Source organism: Lepisosteus platostomus, chromosome 4 (assembly GCF_059453375.1).
Source record: "Lepisosteus platostomus isolate fLepPlt1 chromosome 4, fLepPlt1.hap1, whole genome shotgun sequence".
Classification (NCBI taxonomy): domain Eukaryota; kingdom Metazoa; phylum Chordata; class Actinopteri; order Semionotiformes; family Lepisosteidae; genus Lepisosteus; species Lepisosteus platostomus.
In genome coordinates this window covers 9,713,646-9,721,481 of record NC_142614.1, presented here as the reverse complement: position 1 = coordinate 9,721,481, position 7,836 = coordinate 9,713,646, and positions in this window count along the sequence as shown.

Sequence of the window (7,836 nt, the reverse complement as noted above, 5' to 3'; positions counted from 1 at the left end):
CAGATTGTCAGATAAAATGTATTTACAGCACATTCATTCTTTAAAAAAGCAATAAAAAAGCTCCATTATGGAACAAACCAAAAACACATTAAGCCTGCAGAGCTGCTGCAAGGATACTTCTCTTTTATCACCTCCAGGGTTTAATAAGGGCTGCAGCAATGGTGTGTGGCTGGTGTCAGCTTGCATGCAGGGGGTTCCCCTGCAGCCTGTGCTGTGAAAGACAGACAACCAGGTGAAAGAGTGAGGAAGACAGAGGAGGAGAGTGAAAAAGAAAGAGGAAGACAGGGAGAGGGAGAGGGGGAGAGAGAGAGAGAGTGGCAAGAAGCCCACTCTTTATGCAAAGGGAGGTGGGAGTGTGGAACAAGCTACCGAGCCATATTGTAAACCATGGCTCCATTCAGTAAACAGCTTGGCTCGATTGGCTTAATGGCCTCCTCTTGTTTGCCTCCCTTAATTTCCTATTAGAGTGAAGGAGAGAGAGTGAGAGAGAGAGATGGTCAGAGAGGAAGACAGCGAGGGAGAGAGGGAATGTGGAGAATGAGGGGGGAGTGGTTAGTCTCAAAGTGCTTCAGGTGTCTATTGCCGCATTGTCAGAGAAAGATAAATTAATCCAGATCATTATCATCTTTGATATTCTGGTTTCTCGGTAGTGTTCAATGGCAGTTTGGGGTTCTGTGCAGTTACTTACGGAGCGCTGTGACACAGTGCAGGTGTGGAGCTGACACTGTGCAGAGCTGAGTGCAGACAATCAGGGAAATCCAGTACAGCATCCTGTGCTCCCAACTAGAACAACTTTTATCCCAGCACAGAGCGGGAGGCGCAGTCTCTCCTCCGGTGCTGCATTCCTGTGGCGAAGAAGAGGAACTGCAGCCTGAGGAGTGCTCTCGGAGCTGACTTTCTCTCGTTTTGGCTGCTTAGTAGCTCATTGATTCCTAGAGTCACAACCAGACATTTCCTGAGGGCTCCTGGGAATCCATCTTCAGTAACACAGCTGGGCAGCTTGTTCCAGGACCTGCAGAATTTCCCTCCTACATACAGAAGCTATTCCTTGGGGGAGAAGCATGTTTCTACAGAGCATACATTGGGAAGGTGCTTTATATAATGCATACATTGAAAGTACACAAGAGTCAGAATTATATCCCGGACAATTGTTTTACTAATTCCCACTGTAAAAGACATGCCTGGACCCAGAAAGGCTACAAGACCCAGATCACTTCAGTGTGCCTGTAGGTCTGAGCAGACTGAGGTGGGATGTGGCACAGGGATCTGAAATCCGGAAATGGCATTAAAAAGTCAGATCCCAGGGGGCTGTATTATGGGAAAACCAGTGAAACAAGGACCTGTGGTGACAGGGAAAAACTAAGAGCAGCAGCACATAAGACTGAGGACAGGAGGCAGTTCTTTACACAGAGTGAGGTAGGAGGAGGGCGTCAGTAACGCGCTGCCCACCTGCATCGTCGATGTCAGATTATCCTGAATGAACTAGGAACTGTACTCAAGCCACACCTCTTTCCTCGTCTAACGGAACCTTTATCACAGCAAGTTCGTCAGTACTCTCCTTAACAATACACTAAACAAGCCACTACTGCTCTCTACAGTAGAGTGTAGTACGGTAAGTGTAGTGCAATAGAGTATACTGAAGTGTAGTACAGTATAGTGCTGTACAATATACTACAGTGTGGCAATGAAAAGTGTACTACAGTATACAGTAGCTCACTACAGCATAATATCCTACAGTGTAGTATGGAAAAGTATAGTGCAGTACAGTATAGTTTATAACAGTGTAATACAGCACAGTATAGTAAAGAAGAGTGTGGTATAGCATAGTGTGGTCCAGTAGAGTTTAGTGTGACACAAGACAATAGACAGTACCACAGCACAGCTACAGCATAGTGTGGAACAGAGTAGTGTAAGAGGTCAAAGCCTCTGAAAACATCTTGATAATTCCAGAAGAATTACCCTCCGCCATGATCACTAGATACAGTTACAGCCCCCCTCCAGCTCGCCACCCCGAAGAACAAATACAGAAAAGAAGCCAGTGACCTTTTCCCTGCAGCCTCTTTCTTTTTTCCACTTGTCTTCTTTATTTCCCAGTTATTTGCGTTTGCAGGAAAGGGCTGCCTCTTCCCACAGCCCTCCCGCTAGCAGGCAGAGGGCGCGGAGAGAAAGAGAGGCGCGGAGAGATTTCATTTCGCTCGGCTCTGTCTGCTGGGCGCACACATGCCTCTCCGCGCTCGTCCCAGCGCTAACAAAGGCCGAGGGTGTGTCAGGGAGTTACACCGCGGAAGAGAAACAGAGAGGCAGACGTCAATATTTGCTCTTTCGAGCGCCGATGCAAGGGTGATAGAATATTACATTTTCCCTGTGGGTCCGTTGCTGCTCCATGAGAATCGCCAGTCCTTCAGGAGCGCGGACAGGTGCCCGGCTGGCAGTTTGCTCACAGACACTGTAGCCAGGGAGAGAGGCTGGGCAAGCACTTGAGGTTTTAATCTCGGATGCTCTCGACACACAGTCCCTGTGAACTCCAGTACACTGACACAGCCCAGTCACAGGGCTCTAGACTCTCACAGTCCCTGTGAACTCCAGTACACTGACACAGCCCAGTCACAGGGCTCTAGACTCTCACAGTCCCTGTGGAGTCCAGCACACTGACACAGCCCAGTCACAGGGTTCTAGACTCTCACAGTCCCTGTGGAGTCCAGCACACTGACACAGCCCAGTCACAGGGCTCTAGACTCTCACAGTCCCTGTGGAGTCCAGCACACTGACACAGCCCAGTCACAGGGCTCTAGACTCTCACAGTCCCTGTGGAGTCCAGCACACTGACACAGCCCAGTCACAGGGCTCTAGACTCTCACAGTCCCTGTGGAGTCCAGCACACTGACACAGCCCAGTCACAGGGCTCTAGACTCTCACAGTCCCTGTGGAGTCCAGCACACTGACACAGCCCAGTCACAGGGCTCTAGACTCTCACAGTCCCTGTGGAGTCCAGTACACTGACACAGCCCAGTCACAGGGCTCTAGACTCTCACAGTCCCTGTGGAGTCCAGCACACTGACACAGCCCAGTCACAGGGCTCTAGACTCTCACAGTCCCTGTGGAGTCCAGCACACTGACACAGCCCAGTCACAGGGCTCTAGACTCTCACAGTCCCTGTGGAGTCCAGCACACTGACACAGCCCAGTCACAGGGCTCTAGACTCTCACAGTCCCTGTGGAGTCCAGCACACTGACACAGCCCAGTCACAGGGCTCTAGACTCTCACAGTCCCTGTGGAGTCCAGCACACTGACACAGCCCAGTCACAGGGCTCTAGACTCTCACAGTCCCTGTGGAGTCCAGCACACTGACACAGCCCAGTCACAGGGCTCTAGACTCTCACAGTCCCTGTGGAGTCCAGCACACTGACACAGCCCAGTCACAGGGCTCTTGACTCTCACAGTCCCTGTGGAGTCCAGCACACTGACACAGCCCAGTCACAGGGCTCTAGACTCTCACAGTCCCTGTGGAGTCCAGTACACTGACACAGCCCAGTCACAGGGTTCTAGACTCTCACAGTCCCTGTGGAGTCCAGCACACTGACACAGCCCAGTCACAGGGCTCTAGACTCTCACAGTCCCTGTGGAGTCCAGCACACTGACACAGCCCAGTCACAGGGTTCTAGACTCTCACAGTCCCTGTGGAGTCCAGCACACTGACACAGCCCAGTCACAGGGCTCCAGACTCTCACAGTCCCTGTGGAGCTCAGTACACTGACACAGCCCAGTCACAGGGCTCCAGACTCTCACAGTCCCTGTGGAGTCCAGCACACTGACACAGCCCAGTCACAGGGCTCTAGACTCTCACAGTCCCTGTGGAGTCCAGTACACTGACACAGCCCAGTCACAGGGCTCTAGACTCTCACAGTCCCTGTGGAGTCCAGTACACTGACACAGCCCAGTCACAGGGCTCTAGACTCTCACAGTCCCTGTGGAGTCCAGCACACTGACACAGCCCAGTCACAGGGCTCTAGACTCTCACAGTCCCTGTGGAGTCCAGCACACTGACACAGCCCAGTCACAGGGTTCTAGACTCTCACAGTCCCTGTGGAGTCCAGCACACTGACACAGCCCAGTCACAGGGCTCTAGACTCTCACAGTCCCTGTGGAGTCCAGCACACTGACACAGCCCAGTCACAGGGCTCTAGACTCTCACAGTCCCTGTGGAGTCCAGCACACTGACACAGCCCAGTCACAGGGCTCTAGACTCTTACAGTCCCTGTGGAGTCCAGCACACTGACACAGCCCAGTCACAGGGCTCTAGACTCTCACAGTCCCTGTGGAGTCCAGCACACTGACACAGCGCTAGACCCTTCCTTTATGGTCTTGATTCTCTGGTGCCCTGACCTGTTGCAGCAGGGCTGTTCACTTTCAGCGGGTGGAAATTAGGCTGTAAAGTATTCGATGCTCTCAGGCGCCTCGGACAGCTCGCAAAGCGATTGCTGAACGACTTATCACGAACCCTTTCGGATTGAAAGGTCTGGTGTTCTGGAAGGAGAGAGCGAGCGTCTCTCAGATGTCAAGCCCCCCTCCCTCCAGCCCGCACACCTTGTTCATTACAGCGGGACTCGAGATGGTTCATTAACGTGAGCCATCACACAAGGCCAGCTCTTCAGCATTCTGAGTGCCGCATCTCTGAGCGTAACCTTTACCAGCTCAGTTAATGAATGAGAGTCGTGGGCCTCTTTTAAACAAGTGACCTTTACCTACGAAACCGTGGAGAAGCATGTTCGTACACACACACACACATATACTGTAGATACACCGGTGTGTATCGGTATGTATGTAGACAGCCTCTTCTGTCTCACTTGTAATATATATTACTGAGCAGCTTTTTTAAGCTTTGAAGTTTTGGAGCCAGCGGGGGTTTTCGTAAAAAACAATAAAGGTCAGCACCACAGTGAAAGCAGAATTCATTTCCAATCCCCAGAAATGGAACAGAAAACGTCCGTTATTTACAACGTAGTGTGATTCTGCCGACCTTCAGATGAGATGGAAAACCGAGGTCCTGACTCTCCGTGGTCATTGAAAATCTCAGGGTGTTTCTCAAAAAGAGTTGGGGTGTAGGGGTCCTGGTCAAATGTCCCCCTGGCCTTTACCAGTCATGGCCTCCTAATAATCCCCCTCTCTGAACTGGCTTCATCACTCTGTTCTCCTCCCCACTGAGAGCTGGTGGGTGGGGAGCGTACTGGTGCATCATCCAGGTGGGGCTGCACATTAGTGGAGGTGAAGGGGAGTCTCCATAATTATTATTATTCAATATGGTACACTGTGGTTGTAGCAGAGTGGACAGTATAGGACAGTGTGGAATAATACAACAATGTGTGAAGTATAGAAGTGAACAGTATAGGACAGTGTAGAACAATACAGTACTGTCTGAAGTATAGAGCTGGACAGTATAAGTGTAGAACAATACAGTACTGTGTGAAGTATAGAAGTGGACAGTGTGGAATAATATAATTTACCGTATAGAACAGGGCCATTATTAACACCAATGTGTGGCACACAGTATACAGCAGCTCTGGTCAGTACTGTGTGGTGCAGTACAGGACACAGTATACTGTACCACTCTACAGTACCGGAAAAACAATACAGTGTCCAGCACAGGGAGGACAGAGGGAGAGAGGCTGCTGAGAGGTCAGTGCGCGTAGGCCGAAGAGTGTCGGTCAGCTGTGATGTACAAGACAGGCTCGGTCACTCCTGCCCATCTGGCCGCCTGCCCCCCTGGGGGGTAGCAGCAGTCAGAACAGTACAGGGAGGGGAGGGGCGGGCGGGGGTGACTGTGCTGCCGGTACCCATCCAGAGCCAGATACCCAGCTGGCATCCGGACCCCTCACCCTCCTCAGAGCGACAAGGTCATGACCCCGTAACCCCCAGCGCTCTCCCTCCTCCCCTGACACTGACAAACCCAGATGGACGACAGCCCCGTGTCTCTGACCTTGTACAGTGGCCTCAGGGCCCTGCTGCATAGATCCGTCTCTCTCTGTCCGTCTGCGTATCTTCTGTCAGTCTCGTTTTCCACTCCTTCATCCCCCCTCGGCGCTCCTAACCGCCCGGCCTGTCGTTCTCTGCTCTCCCTCCCTGCGTTTCTCACTCTCCTGCTGGAACTGCTCTTGTGGCTGTTGCCTTCGTTAATTAGCTGCGTTGGGTGTGTGAGGGGGGAGGGGCAGAGAGAGAGAGGGGAACGCGGGACCGAAATGAGAATGTGTCGTCGGGGTAACAGCTTCCCACATGGAAATAATATTTCTGTTCTCACTCCCACCCCCACTATTGCGATACGTCTTCCCTGGTCCCTTTAAAGAGACCCCCTGATGAAGCCAACCAGATGTCAGGCACCCCTGATACTAACTCTTGCCACTGTAACATTGCAGTGTACTGCACTTACTGCCCTTATCAAAATGTTAGGGATAGCCCTAACACTGGGGTGCTCCGTGTCTAGCAGTGATTACAGCTTCACATATGTGGTGCCATTGGTTCAACTATACTACTATACTGTACATTCAGATGTACTTGGAGATCCAGGGACACTCAGTGGTCTTCTCACAACATGGTGAACATCTATGTCTTCCCTTGTGTTCAGTAGTGTCGGACGGCCAGAATTGTGCCTCTTGTTGGTTGCTTATTTTTACCCCTGGCTGTAAACTCTTAAGGCTGCATGAATTGACGCACGTCCATCAGTCATGGACACTTGTGAGACTGCTTCCATCAGACTTTTACCCATAGTGCAGCACACGGAGGGACAAGGGCCAGGTCTGCTGCTACTTTATAATCGCCAAGAGTCCTGGTGGCGCACCACCACCCAGGCTACTGCTTCAGATGCACAGTACGGGTCTAGTACAGTAGAGAGCACTGGAGAAAGTATTGCATCTGTCTCCGAGCCAGTTAGCCCTGGGACTGTGTTCGCACCACTGCTTACCCTCTGACGCCTTAATTCACCTGAATTAATCCTTCACAAAGGAGACAGGATGGCACACAACAGCAATTAGGAAACAAATAGAAACAGATGTGCGCGGTGTCATTGGACAGCGTCCAGCCCCAGGGATTACTCATCTCCCCTGTTCTGTAATTTCTGATTCCTTCCCCTCGATAAAAAAGAACCGTTACCACTCTACTGCAACTGTTTCCAATAACTTCCCCTCCTCTTGACCCACTCGGGGGCTACATCTGGGCAGGGCAGGGCCCCTGTCCCTCCCCCTGACAAGCCGGCGCAAGCCGGGCGCTGGGCCTGACTGAAAGCAGTTAAAGTTTTTCAGATAAGCAAACCGGCATTCTCCCCTTGCGTCTGACTCACGCTTATCAGGAGCACAGCTGCAGGCACTCCCTGGCAAATATGCTTAGAGAGTCGGGCTTCGTTTCCAAACTCCTGGGGGCCAGCTGTATGAAACCTTGTAAGCATTAAAAACATCTTCTGTATGAAACAAATGACATCTTCCTGCTTTAACAACGTATTTGATTTAGTAAATTCAGTGGTTTTAGACGACACCCTTTAAATTCAAAGAACATTCTTGGAGCTCATCATGGTCTGGGACCCTGGCTGTGTTCTCTGGGTTGTAGGGACTCATCCTAGACTGGGACCCTGACTGGGATCTCTGGGCTGTAGGGGCCCATCCTGGACTGGGACCCTGACTGTGATCTCTAGGCTGTAGGGGCCCATCCTGGACAGGGACCCTGACTGTGATCTCTAGGCTGTAGGGGCCCATCCTGGACTGGGACCCTGACTGGGATCTCTGGGCTGTAGGGACTCATCCTGGACTGGGACCCTGACTGTGATCTCTGGGCTGCTGGGGCTCATCCTGGAGT